The 15,000-nt window shown below is 47.6% G+C and overlaps 1 protein-coding gene across 1 annotated transcript in view; it reads right to left on the bottom strand.

The window, feature by feature from the left end:
* The window catches only part of LOC125032077 (annexin B10-like), a 55,966-nt gene that overhangs the window by 35,163 nt on the left and 5,803 nt on the right, over positions 1-15,000 (bottom strand). The gene's annotated exons all lie outside the window — the stretch shown is intronic.

Here is a 15,000-nt window from a genome sequence, read left to right as displayed (position 1 = left end):
AACAATTAGATGTATTATTTGCCCTTGAAGTTTCATCCGTTTATTCGCTTCTTTTAAAGAATACTTTTCATTAAATTACAACTCTCTTCTTAAGTCAAGGTCCTATTACTCTTGCTTCACCCTGGAACCTGACTCAAGGTTGAGATATTTTTTTTCTTTTACTTAACTTTTCATCAGTGAAAATGTATAAAAAAAAAAAAAAAAAAAAAGGCAATTGGCAACTCACCCGGCCTCTGGAGCACTCCGATTCGCCTTCACATTCTCTTTGTCTCTTTGTCTCTTTGTCTCTTTGTTTAATATAATCAGCCGACACTTAATCCTTTTGTTACATAAGTCTGGAATTTTGAAAACTTAATATCCTTTTTTTTTTTTTTTTAGTTCTTTACAACATTTTTTTTTCTATCAGAAGGCTAAAAGGTGAGTTGCCAGTTTTTCCTTTTCTGAGATTAAACGGGGCAGAGGGAACTAGTGAGACTTAAAGCCTTCTTTTTTTGCGAGAAATGAGAATCTACAGTCTAAGCTCGCTTTAGCAATGTACTAAATATGAAAACAAAATAATAATAATAATAATGCCAAAACAATCTTTTTTTTTTTTTGGCTGATTCATTGTGCAACGTAGGAACTAAAATCTTAAAGAGGAATGTTTCGAAGATCCCAACGAGAGGGCGAGTAGCTAGAGGAAGCATACGAACCAGGGATAAGTCTGGATAAGGGAACCAGGGCTGAGTCTGGATAAGGGACCCAGGGCTGAGTCTGGTAAAGAGAACCAAGGCTGAGTCTGGATAAAGGAACCAGGGATAAGTCTGGATGAGGGACCCAGGGCTGAGTCTGGTAAAGAGAACCAAGGCTGAGTCTGGTTAAGAGAACCAGGATTCAGTCTGGATATGGGAACTAGGGTTCAGACTGGATATGGGAACCAGGGCTCAGTCTGGATAAGAGAACCAGGGCTGAGTCTAGATAAGGGAACCAGGCCTTTGGCAAATAGTGTACAGCACGGCCACGTCCCTGAACCACTAGAGAAAGAAGGCTTTTAGCAACGAACTTTCCCAAGAAAGATAGTGTGCGCAGTCAACGAAGAGAAACTGGGAGACAAAGTGATTATAAATATCACGTATAATGCAAAAGAGCTCTTGCGGTTAACTAAGATATGTGGTGAAAGTAATCATATTATTAAAATCATAAAAAAAAACATTACGCTTGTTACAACTCCGTGAGTTCGTTCACAACCATGTATGTTTCTTTACGCTTGTTTACACATTTTCGAAATGTATGAATACCCCCTCCCCCTTCCTTCTTTAAAAACAAATAAAAGTATGGAAATAAAACCCTCATCATCAAAGAAAACAGTATATTGATGCGTCTAGAATCACTAAAACGTCCAAAATAAAAAATATATATATATCAAGTGACTGCATCCGTCCTTTTTTTTTCTCTCTCTCGCAAAGTCGGCGTCCCTGCTCGAGCGGAGGTCCAGGCGCCCCTTCTACTGGAAAGGCAGCCCGGCCCTTTCGCCCTGAAAAGAGAGGGCGGGCTGTAGTACGCTCATTGCAAGGGGGGGGGGGGTAGTGAGGGTGCCAGGCTCATGTGTATATGCATGTGTATATGCATGTGTATATGCGGGTGTATGTGCATGTGCGTGTACATGTGCGTGTGCATGTGCGTGTACATGTGCGTGTGCATGTGTATATGCATGTGTATATGCATGTGTATATGCATGTGTATATGCATGTGTATATGCATGTGTATATGCATGTGTATATGCATGTGTATATGCGGGTGTATGTGCATGTGCGTGTACATGTGCGTGTGCATGTGCGTGTACATGTGCGTGTACATGTGCGTGTGCATGTGCGTGTACATGTGCGTGTGCATGTGCGTGTACATGTGCGTGTACATGTGCGTGTGCATGTGTATATGCATGTGTATATGCATGTGTATATGCATGTGTATATGCGGGTGTATGTGCATGTGCGTGTACATGTGCGTGTGCATGTGCGTGTACATGTGCGTGTGCATGTGCGTGTACATGTGCGTGTACATGTGCGTGTGCATGTGCGTGTACATGTGCGTGTGCATGTGCGTGTACATGTGCGTGTGCATGTGCGTGTACATGTGCGTGTGCATGTGCGTGTACATGTGCGTGTGCATGTGCGTGTACATGTGCGTGTGCATGTGCGTGTACATGTGCGTGTGCATGTGCGTGTACATGTGCGTGTGCATGTGCGTGTACATGTGCGTGTGCATGTGCGTGTACATGTGCGTGTGCATGTGCGTGTACATGTGCGTGTGCATGTGCGTGTACATGTGCGTGTGCATGTGCGTGTACATGTGCGTGTGCATGTGCGTGTACATGTGCGTGTGCATGTGCGTGTACATGTGCGTGTGCATGTGCGTGTACATGTGCGTGTGCATGTGCGTGTACATGTGCGTGTACATGTGCGTGTGCATGTGTATATGCATGTGTATATGCATGTGTATATGCATGTGTATATGCATGTGTATATGCATGTGTATATGCATGTGTATATGCATGTGTATATGCATGTGTATATGCGGGTGTATGTGCATGTGCGTGTACATGTGCGTGTGCATGTGCGTGTACATGTGCGTGTGCATGTGTATATGCATGTGTATATGCATGTGTATATGCATGTGTATATGCATGTGTATATGCATGTGTATATGCATGTGTATATGCATGTGTATATGCATGTGTATATGCATGTGTATATGCATGTGTATATGCATGTGTATATGCATGTGTATATGCGGGTGTATGTGCATGTGCGTGTGCATGTGCGTGTACATGTGCGTGTGCATGTGCGTGTACATGTGCGTGTACATGTGCGTGTGCATGTGCGTGTACATGTGCGTGTGCATGTGCGTGTACATGTGCGTGTGCATGTGCGTGTACATGTGCGTGTGCATGTGCGTGTACATGTGCGTGTGCATGTGCGTGTACATGTGCGTGTGCATGTGCGTGTACATGTGCGTGTGCATGTGCGTGTACATGTGCGTGTACATGTGCGTGTGCATGTGCGTGTACATGTGCGTGTACATGTGCGTGTACATGTGCGTGTGCATGTGCGTGTACATGTGCGTGTGCATGTGCGTGTACATGTGCGTGTGCATGTGCGTGTACATGTGCGTGTGCATGTGCGTGTACATGTGCGTGTGCATGTGCGTGTACATGTGCGTGTGCATGTGCGTGTACATGTGCGTGTGCATGTGCGTGTACATGTGCGTGTGCATGTGCGTGTACATGTGCGTGTGCATGTGCGTGTACATGTGCGTGTGCATGTGCGTGTACATGTGCGTGTACATGTGCGTGTGCATGTGCGTGTACATGTGCGTGTGCATGTGCGTGTACATGTGCGTGTGCATGTGCGTGTACATGTGCGTGTGCATGTGCGTGTACATGTGCGTGTGCATGTGCGTGTGCATGTGCGTGTACATGTGCGTGTACATGTGCGTGTGCATGTGCGTGTACATGTGCGTGTGCATGTGCGTGTACATGTGCGTGTGCATGTGCGTGTACATGTGCGTGTGCATGTGCGTGTACATGTGCGTGTGCATGTGCGTGTACATGTGCGTGTGCATGTGCGTGTACATGTGCGTGTGCATGTGCGTGTACATGTGCGTGTGCATGTGCGTGTACATGTGCGTGTGCATGTGCGTGTACATGTGCGTGTGCATGTGCGTGTACATGTGCGTGTGCATGTGCGTGTACATGTGCGTGTACATGTGCGTGTACATGTGCGTGTGCATGTGCGTGTACATGTGCGTGTGCATGTGCGTGTACATGTGCGTGTGCATGTGCGTGTACATGTGCGTGTGCATGTGCTTGTGCATGTGCTTGTGCATGTGCTTGTGCATGTGCTTGTGCATGTGCTTGTGCATGTGCTTGTGCATGTGCTTGTGCATGTGCTTGTGCATGTGCTTGTGCATGTGCTTGTGCATGTGCTTGTGCATGTGCTTGTGCATGTGCTTGTGCATGTGCTTGTGCATGTGCTTGTGCATGTGCATGTGCATGTGCATGTGCATGTGCATGTGCATGTGCATGTGCATGTGAATGTGCATGTGCGTGTACATGTGCGTGTGCATGTGCGTGTACATGTGCGTGTACATGTGCGTGTGCATGTGCGTGTACATGTGCGTGTGCATGTGCGTGTACATGTGCGTGTGCATGTGTATATGCATGTGTATATGCATGTGTATATGCATGTGTATATGCATGTGTATATGCATGTGTATATGCATGTGTATATGCATGTGTATATGCATGTGTATATGCATGTGTATATGCATGTGTATATGCATGTGTATATGCATGTGTATATGCATGTGTATATGCATGTGTATATGCATGTGTATATGCATGTGTATATGCATGTGTATATGCATGTGTATATGCATGTGTATATGCATGTGTATATGCATGTGTATATGCATGTGTATATGCATGTGTATATGCATGTGTATATGCATGTGTATATGCATGTGTATATGCATGTGTATATGCATGTGTATATGCATGTGTATATGCATGTGTATATGCATGTGTATATGCATGTGTATATGCATGTGTATATGCATGTGTATATGCATGTGTATATGCATGTGTATATGCATGTGTATATGCATGTGTATATGCATGTGTATATGCATGTGTATATGCATGTGTATATGCATGTGTATATGCATGTGTATATGCGGGTGTATGTGCATGTGCGTGTACATGTGCGTGTGCATGTGCGTGTACATGTGCGTGTGCATGTGCGTGTGCATGTGCGTGTACATGTGCGTGTGCATGTGCGTGTACATGTGCGTGTACATGTGCGTGTGCATGTGCGTGTACATGTGCGTGTGCATGTGCGTGTACATGTGCGTGTGCATGTGTATATGCATGTGTATATGCATGTGTATATGCATGTGTATATGCGGGTGTATGTGCATGTGCGTGTACATGTGCGTGTGCATGTGCGTGTACATGTGCGTGTGCATGTGCGTGTACATGTGCGTGTGCATGTGCGTGTACATGTGCGTGTGCATGTGCGTGTACATGTGCGTGTGCATGTGCGTGTACATGTGCGTGTGCATGTGCGTGTACATGTGCGTGTGCATGTGCGTGTACATGTGCGTGTACATGTGCGTGTGCATGTGCGTGTACATGTGCGTGTGCATGTGCGTGTACATGTGCGTGTGCATGTGCGTGTACATGTGCGTGTGCATGTGCGTGTACATGTGCGTGTGCATGTGCGTGTACATGTGCGTGTGCATGTGCGTGTACATGTGCGTGTGCATGTGCGTGTACATGTGCGTGTGCATGTGCGTGTACATGTGCGTGTGCATGTGCGTGTACATGTGCGTGTGCATGTGCGTGTACATGTGCGTGTGCATGTGCGTGTACATGTGCGTGTGCATGTGCGTGTACATGTGCGTGTGCATGTGCGTGTACATGTGCGTGTACATGTGCGTGTGCATGTGCGTGTACATGTGCGTGTGCATGTGCGTGTACATGTGCGTGTGCATGTGCGTGTACATGTGCGTGTGCATGTGCGTGTACATGTGCGTGTACATGTGCGTGTACATGTGCGTGTGCATGTGCGTGTACATGTGCGTGTACATGTGCGTGTACATGTGCGTGTACATGTGCGTGTACATGTGCGTGTGCATGTGCGTGTACATGTGCGTGTGCATGTGCGTGTACATGTGCGTGTACATGTGCGTGTGCATGTGCGTGTACATGTGCGTGTGCATGTGCGTGTACATGTGCGTGTGCATGTGCGTGTACATGTGCGTGTGCATGTGCGTGTACATGTGCGTGTGCATGTGCGTGTACATGTGCGTGTACATGTGCGTGTGCATGTGCGTGTACATGTGCGTGTGCATGTGCGTGTACATGTGCGTGTACATGTGCGTGTACATGTGCGTGTGCATGTGCGTGTACATGTGCGTGTGCATGTGCGTGTACATGTGCGTGTGCATGTGCGTGTACATGTGCGTGTGCATGTGTATATGCATGTGTATATGCATGTGTATATGCATGTGTATATGCATGTGTATATGCATGTGTATATGCATGTGTATATGCATGTGTATATGCATGTGTATATGCATGTGTATATGCATGTGTATATGCATGTGTATATGCATGTGTATATGCATGTGTATATGCATGTGTATATGCATGTGTATATGCATGTGTATATGCATGTGTATATGCATGTGTATATGCATGTGTATATGCATGTGTATATGCATGTGTATATGCATGTGTATATGCATGTGTATATGCATGTGTATATGCATGTGTATATGCATGTGTATATGCATGTGTATATGCATGTGTATATGCATGTGTATATGCATGTGTATATGCATGTGTATATGCATGTGTATATGCATGTGTATATGCATGTGTATATGCATGTGTATATGCATGTGTATATGCATGTGTATATGCATGTGTATATGCATGTGTATATGCGGGTGTATGTGCATGTGCGTGTACATGTGCGTGTGCATGTGCGTGTACATGTGCGTGTGCATGTGCGTGTACATGTGCGTGTACATGTGCATGTGCATGTGCATGTGCATGTGCATGTGCATGTGCATGTGCATGTGCATGTGCATGTGCATGTGCATGTGCATGTGCATGTGCATGTGCATGTGCATGTGCATGTGCATGTGCATGTGCATGTGCATGTGCATGTGCATGTGCATGTGCATGTGCATGTGCATGTGCATGTGCATGTGCATGTGCATGTGCATGTGCATGTGCATGTGCATGTGCATGTGCATGTGCATGTGCATGTGCATGTGCATGTGCATGTGCATGTGCATGTGCATGTGCATGTGCATGTGCATGTGCATGTGCATGTGCATGTGCATGTGCATGTGCATGTGCATGTGCATGTGCATGTGCATGTGCATGTGCATGTGCATGTGCATGTGCATGTGCATGTGCATGTGCATGTGCATGTGCATGTGCATGTGCATGTGCATGTGCATGTGCATGTGCATGTGCATGTGCATGTGCATGTGCATGTGCATGTGCATGTGCATGTGCATGTGCATGTGCATGTGCATGTGCATGTGCATGTGCATGTGCATGTGCATGTGCATGTGCATGTGCATGTGCATGTGCATGTGCATGTGCATGTGCATGTGCATGTGCATGTGCATGTGCATGTGCATGTGCATGTGCATGTGCATGTGCATGTGCATGTGCATGTGCATGTGCATGTGCATGTGCATGTGCATGTGCATGTGCATGTGCATGTGCATGTGCATGTGCATGTGCATGTGCATGTGCATGTGCATGTGCATGTGCATGTGCATGTGCATGTGCATGTGCATGTGCATGTGCATGTGCATGTGCATGTGCATGTGCATGTGCATGTGCATGTGCATGTGCATGTGCATGTGCATGTGCATGTGCATGTGCATGTGCATGTGCATGTGCATGTGCATGTGCATGTGCATGTGCATGTGCATGTGCATGTGCATGTGCATGTGCATGTGCATGTGCATGTGCATGTGCATGTGCATGTGCATGTGCATGTGCATGTGCATGTGCATGTGCATGTGCATGTGCATGTGCATGTGCATGTGCATGTGCATGTGCATGTGCATGTGCATGTGCATGTGCATGTGCATGTGCATGTGCATGTGCATGTGCATGTGCATGTGCATGTGCATGTGCATGTGCATGTGCATGTGCATGTGCATGTGCATGTGCATGTGCATGTGCATGTGCATGTGCATGTGCATGTGCATGTGCATGTGCATGTGCATGTGCATGTGCATGTGCATGTGCATGTGCATGTGCATGTGCATGTGCATGTGCATGTGCATGTGCATGTGCATGTGCATGTGCATGTGCATGTGCATGTGCATGTGCATGTGCATGTGCATGTGCATGTGCATGTGCATGTGCATGTGCATGTGCATGTGCATGTGCATGTGCATGTGCATGTGCATGTGCATGTGCATGTGCATGTGCATGTGCATGTGCATGTGCATGTGCATGTGCATGTGCATGTGCATGTGCATGTGCATGTGCATGTGCATGTGCATGTGCATGTGCATGTGCATGTGCATGTGCATGTGCATGTGCATGTGCATGTGCATGTGCATGTGCATGTGCATGTGCATGTGCATGTGCATGTGCATGTGCATGTGCATGTGCATGTGCATGTGCATGTGCATGTGCATGTGCATGTGCATGTGCATGTGCATGTGCATGTGCATGTGCATGTGCATGTGCATGTGCATGTGCATGTGCATGTGCATGTGCATGTGCATGTGCATGTGCATGTGCATGTGCATGTGCATGTGCATGTGCATGTGCATGTGCATGTGCATGTGCATGTGCATGTGCATGTGCATGTGCATGTGCATGTGCATGTGCATGTGCATGTGCATGTGCATGTGCATGTGCATGTGCATGTGCATGTGCATGTGCATGTGCATGTGCATGTGCATGTGCATGTGCATGTGCATGTGCATGTGCATGTGCATGTGCATGTGCATGTGCATGTGCATGTGCATGTGCATGTGCATGTGCATGTGCATGTGCATGTGCATGTGCATGTGCATGTGCATGTGCATGTGCATGTGCATGTGCATGTGCATGTGCATGTGCATGTGCATGTGCATGTGCATGTGCATGTGCATGTGCATGTGCATGTGCATGTGCATGTGCATGTGCATGTGCATGTGCATGTGCATGTGCATGTGCATGTGCATGTGCATGTGCATGTGCATGTGCATGTGCATGTGCATGTGCATGTGCATGTGCATGTGCATGTGCATGTGCATGTGCATGTGCATGTGCATGTGCATGTGCATGTGCATGTGCATGTGCATGTGCATGTGCATGTGCATGTGCATGTGCATGTGCATGTGCATGTGCATGTGCATGTGCATGTGCATGTGCATGTGCATGTGCATGTGCATGTGCATGTGCATGTGCATGTGCATGTGCATGTGCATGTGCATGTGCATGTGCATGTGCATGTGCATGTGCATGTGCATGTGCATGTGCATGTGCATGTGCATGTGCATGTGCATGTGCATGTGCATGTGCATGTGCATGTGCATGTGCATGTGCATGTGCATGTGCATGTGCATGTGCATGTGCATGTGCATGTGCATGTGCATGTGCATGTGCATGTGCATGTGCATGTGCATGTGCATGTGCATGTGCATGTGCATGTGCATGTGCATGTGCATGTGCATGTGCATGTGCATGTGCATGTGCATGTGCATGTGCATGTGCATGTGCATGTGCATGTGCATGTGCATGTGCATGTGCATGTGCATGTGCATGTGCATGTGCATGTGCATGTGCATGTGCATGTGCATGTGCATGTGCATGTGCATGTGCATGTGCATGTGCATGTGCATGTGCATGTGCATGTGCATGTGCATGTGCATGTGCATGTGCATGTGCATGTGCATGTGCATGTGCATGTGCATGTGCATGTGCATGTGCATGTGCATGTGCATGTGCATGTGCATGTGCATGTGCATGTGCATGTGCATGTGCATGTGCATGTGCATGTGCATGTGCATGTGCATGTGCATGTGCATGTGCATGTGCATGTGCATGTGCATGTGCATGTGCATGTGCATGTGCATGTGCATGTGCATGTGCATGTGCATGTGCATGTGCATGTGCATGTGAATGTGCATGTGCGTGTACATGTGCGTGTACATGTGCGTGTGCATGTGTATATGCATGTGTATATGCATGTGTATATGCATGTGTATATGCATGTGTATATGCATGTGTATATGCATGTGTATATGCATGTGTATATGCATGTGTATATGCATGTGTATATGCATGTGTATATGCATGTGTATATGCATGTGTATATGCATGTGTATATGCATGTGTATATGCATGTGTATATGCATGTGTATATGCATGTGTATATGCATGTGTATATGCATGTGTATATGCATGTGTATATGCATGTGTATATGCATGTGTATATGCATGTGTATATGCATGTGTATATGCATGTGTATATGCATGTGTATATGCATGTGTATATGCATGTGTATATGCATGTGTATATGCATGTGTATATGCATGTGTATATGCATGTGTATATGCATGTGTATATGCATGTGTATATGCATGTGTATATGCATGTGTATATGCATGTGTATATGCATGTGTATATGCATGTGTATATGCGGGTGTATGTGCATGTGCGTGTACATGTGCGTGTGCATGTGCTTGTGCATGTGCATGTGCATGTGCATGTGCATGTGCATGTGCATGTGCATGTGCATGTGCATGTGCATGTGCATGTGCATGTGCATGTGCATGTGCATGTGCATGTGCATGTGCATGTGCATGTGCATGTGCATGTGCATGTGCATGTGCATGTGCATGTGCATGTGCATGTGCATGTGCATGTGCATGTGCATGTGCATGTGCATGTGCATGTGCATGTGCATGTGCATGTGCATGTGCATGTGCATGTGCATGTGCATGTGCATGTGCATGTGCATGTGCATGTGCATGTGCATGTGCATGTGCATGTGCATGTGCATGTGCATGTGCATGTGCATGTGCATGTGCATGTGCATGTGCATGTGCATGTGCATGTGCATGTGCATGTGCATGTGCATGTGCATGTGCATGTGCATGTGCATGTGCATGTGCATGTGCATGTGCATGTGCATGTGCATGTGCATGTGCATGTGCATGTGCATGTGCATGTGCATGTGCATGTGCATGTGCATGTGCATGTGCATGTGCATGTGCATGTGCATGTGCATGTGCATGTGCATGTGCATGTGCATGTGCATGTGCATGTGCATGTGCATGTGCATGTGCATGTGCATGTGCATGTGCATGTGCATGTGCATGTGCATGTGCATGTGCATGTGCATGTGCATGTGCATGTGCATGTGCATGTGCATGTGCATGTGCATGTGCATGTGCATGTGCATGTGCATGTGCATGTGCATGTGCATGTGCATGTGCATGTGCATGTGCATGTGCATGTGCATGTGCATGTGCATGTGCATGTGCATGTGCATGTGCATGTGCATGTGCATGTGCATGTGCATGTGCATGTGCATGTGCATGTGCATGTGCATGTGCATGTGCATGTGCATGTGCATGTGCATGTGCATGTGCATGTGCATGTGCATGTGCATGTGCATGTGCATGTGCATGTGCATGTGCATGTGCATGTGCATGTGCATGTGCATGTGCATGTGCATGTGCATGTGCATGTGCATGTGCATGTGCATGTGCATGTGCATGTGCATGTGCATGTGCATGTGCATGTGCATGTGCATGTGCATGTGCATGTGCATGTGCATGTGCATGTGCATGTGCATGTGCATGTGCATGTGCATGTGCATGTGCATGTGCATGTGCATGTGCATGTGCATGTGCATGTGCATGTGCATGTGCATGTGCATGTGCATGTGCATGTGCATGTGCATGTGCATGTGCATGTGCATGTGCATGTGCATGTGCATGTGCATGTGCATGTGCATGTGCATGTGCATGTGCATGTGCATGTGCATGTGCATGTGCATGTGCATGTGCATGTGCATGTGCATGTGCATGTGCATGTGCATGTGCATGTGCATGTGCATGTGCATGTGCATGTGCATGTGCATGTGCATGTGCATGTGCATGTGCATGTGCATGTGCATGTGCATGTGCATGTGCATGTGCATGTGCATGTGCATGTGCATGTGCATGTGCATGTGCATGTGCATGTGCATGTGCATGTGCATGTGCATGTGCATGTGCATGTGCATGTGCATGTGCATGTGCATGTGCATGTGCATGTGCATGTGCATGTGCATGTGCATGTGCATGTGCATGTGCATGTGCATGTGCATGTGCATGTGCATGTGCATGTGCATGTGCATGTGCATGTGCATGTGCATGTGCATGTGCATGTGCATGTGCATGTGCATGTGCATGTGCATGTGCATGTGCATGTGCATGTGCATGTGCATGTGCATGTGCATGTGCATGTGCATGTGCATGTGCATGTGCATGTGCATGTGCATGTGCATGTGCATGTGCATGTGCATGTGCATGTGCATGTGCATGTGCATGTGCATGTGCATGTGCATGTGCATGTGCATGTGCATGTGCATGTGCATGTGCATGTGCATGTGCATGTGCATGTGCATGTGCATGTGCATGTGCATGTGCATGTGCATGTGCATGTGCATGTGCATGTGCATGTGCATGTGCATGTGCATGTGCATGTGCATGTGCATGTGCATGTGCATGTGCATGTGCATGTGCATGTGCATGTGCATGTGCATGTGCATGTGCATGTGCATGTGCATGTGCATGTGCATGTGCATGTGCATGTGCATGTGCATGTGCATGTGCATGTGCATGTGCATGTGCATGTGCATGTGCATGTGCATGTGCATGTGCATGTGCATGTGCATGTGCATGTGCATGTGCATGTGCATGTGCATGTGCATGTGCATGTGCATGTGCATGTGCATGTGCATGTGCATGTGCATGTGCATGTGCATGTGCATGTGCATGTGCATGTGCATGTGCATGTGCATGTGCATGTGCATGTGCATGTGCATGTGCATGTGCATGTGCATGTGCATGTGCATGTGCATGTGCATGTGCATGTGCATGTGCATGTGCATGTGCATGTGCATGTGCATGTGCATGTGCATGTGCATGTGCATGTGCATGTGCATGTGCATGTGCATGTGCATGTGCATGTGCATGTGCATGTGCATGTGCATGTGCATGTGCATGTGCATGTGCATGTGCATGTGCATGTGCATGTGCATGTGCATGTGCATGTGCATGTGCATGTGCATGTGCATGTGCATGTGCATGTGCATGTGCATGTGCATGTGCATGTGCATGTGCATGTGCATGTGCATGTGCATGTGCATGTGCATGTGCATGTGCATGTGCATGTGCATGTGCATGTGCATGTGCATGTGCATGTGCATGTGCATGTGCATGTGCATGTGCATGTGCATGTGCATGTGCATGTGCATGTGCATGTGCATGTGCATGTGCATGTGCATGTGCATGTGCATGTGCATGTGCATGTGCATGTGCATGTGCATGTGCATGTGCATGTGCATGTGCATGTGCATGTGCATGTGCATGTGCATGTGCATGTGCATGTGCATGTGCATGTGCATGTGCATGTGCATGTGCATGTGCATGTGCATGTGCATGTGCATGTGCATGTGCATGTGCATGTGCATGTGCATGTGCATGTGCATGTGCATGTGCATGTGCATGTGCATGTGCATGTGCATGTGCATGTGCATGTGCATGTGCATGTGCATGTGCATGTGCATGTGCATGTGCATGTGCATGTGCATGTGCATGTGCATGTGCATGTGCATGTGCATGTGCATGTGCATGTGCATGTGCATGTGCATGTGCATGTGCATGTGCATGTGCATGTGCATGTGCATGTGCATGTGCATGTGCATGTGCATGTGCATGTGCATGTGCATGTGCATGTGCATGTGCATGTGCATGTGCATGTGCATGTGCATGTGCATGTGCATGTGCATGTGCATGTGCATGTGCATGTGCATGTGCATGTGCATGTGCATGTGCATGTGCATGTGCATGTGCATGTGCATGTGCATGTGCATGTGCATGTGCATGTGCATGTGCATGTGCATGTGCATGTGCATGTGCATGTGCATGTGCATGTGCATGTGCATGTGCATGTGCATGTGCATGTGCATGTGCATGTGCATGTGCATGTGCATGTGCATGTGCATGTGCATGTGCATGTGCATGTGCATGTGCATGTGCATGTGCATGTGCATGTGCATGTGCATGTGCATGTGCATGTGCATGTGCATGTGCATGTGCATGTGCATGTGCATGTGCATGTGCATGTGCATGTGCATGTGCATGTGCATGTGCATGTGCATGTGCATGTGCATGTGCATGTGCATGTGCATGTGCATGTGCATGTGCATGTGCATGTGCATGTGCATGTGCATGTGCATGTGCATGTGCATGTGCATGTGCATGTGCATGTGCATGTGCATGTGCATGTGCATGTGCATGTGCATGTGCATGTGCATGTGCATGTGCATGTGCATGTGCATGTGCATGTGCATGTGCATGTGCATGTGCATGTGCATGTGCATGTGCATGTGCATGTGCATGTGCATGTGCATGTGCATGTGCATGTGCATGTGCATGTGCATGTGCATGTGCATGTGCATGTGCATGTGCATGTGCATGTGCATGTGCATGTGCATGTGCATGTGCATGTGCATGTGCATGTGCATGTGCATGTGCATGTGCATGTGCATGTGCATGTGCATGTGCATGTGCATGTGCATGTGCATGTGCATGTGCATGTGCATGTGCATGTGCATGTGCATGTGCATGTGCATGTGCATGTGCATGTGCATGTGCATGTGCATGTGCATGTGCATGTGCATGTGCATGTGCATGTGCATGTGCATGTGCATGTGCATGTGCATGTGCATGTGCATGTGCATGTGCATGTGCATGTGCATGTGCATGTGCATGTGCATGTGCATGTGCATGTGCATGTGCATGTGCATGTGCATGTGCATGTGCATGTGCATGTGCATGTGCATGTGCATGTGCATGTGCATGTGCATGTGCATGTGCATGTGCATGTGCATGTGCATGTGCATGTGCATGTGCATGTGCATGTGCATGTGCATGTGCATGTGCATGTGCATGTGCATGTGCATGTGCATGTGCATGTGCATGTGCATGTGCATGTGCATGTGCATGTGCATGTGCATGTGCATGTGCATGTGCATGTGCATGTGCATGTGCATGTGCATGTGCATGTGCATGTGCATGTGCATGTGCATGTGCATGTGCATGTGCATGTGCATGTGCATGTGCATGTGCATGTGCATGTGCATGTGCATGTGCATGTGCATGTGCATGTGCATGTGCATGTGCATGTGCATGTGCATGTGCATGTGCAT

The sequence above is a fragment of the Penaeus chinensis genome, chromosome 14 (assembly GCF_019202785.1).
Source record: "Penaeus chinensis breed Huanghai No. 1 chromosome 14, ASM1920278v2, whole genome shotgun sequence".
Lineage (NCBI taxonomy): Eukaryota > Metazoa > Arthropoda > Malacostraca > Decapoda > Penaeidae > Penaeus > Penaeus chinensis.
Note: the sequence above shows the minus strand (reverse complement) of the source record. Positions and strands in the feature narration are given on the sequence as shown.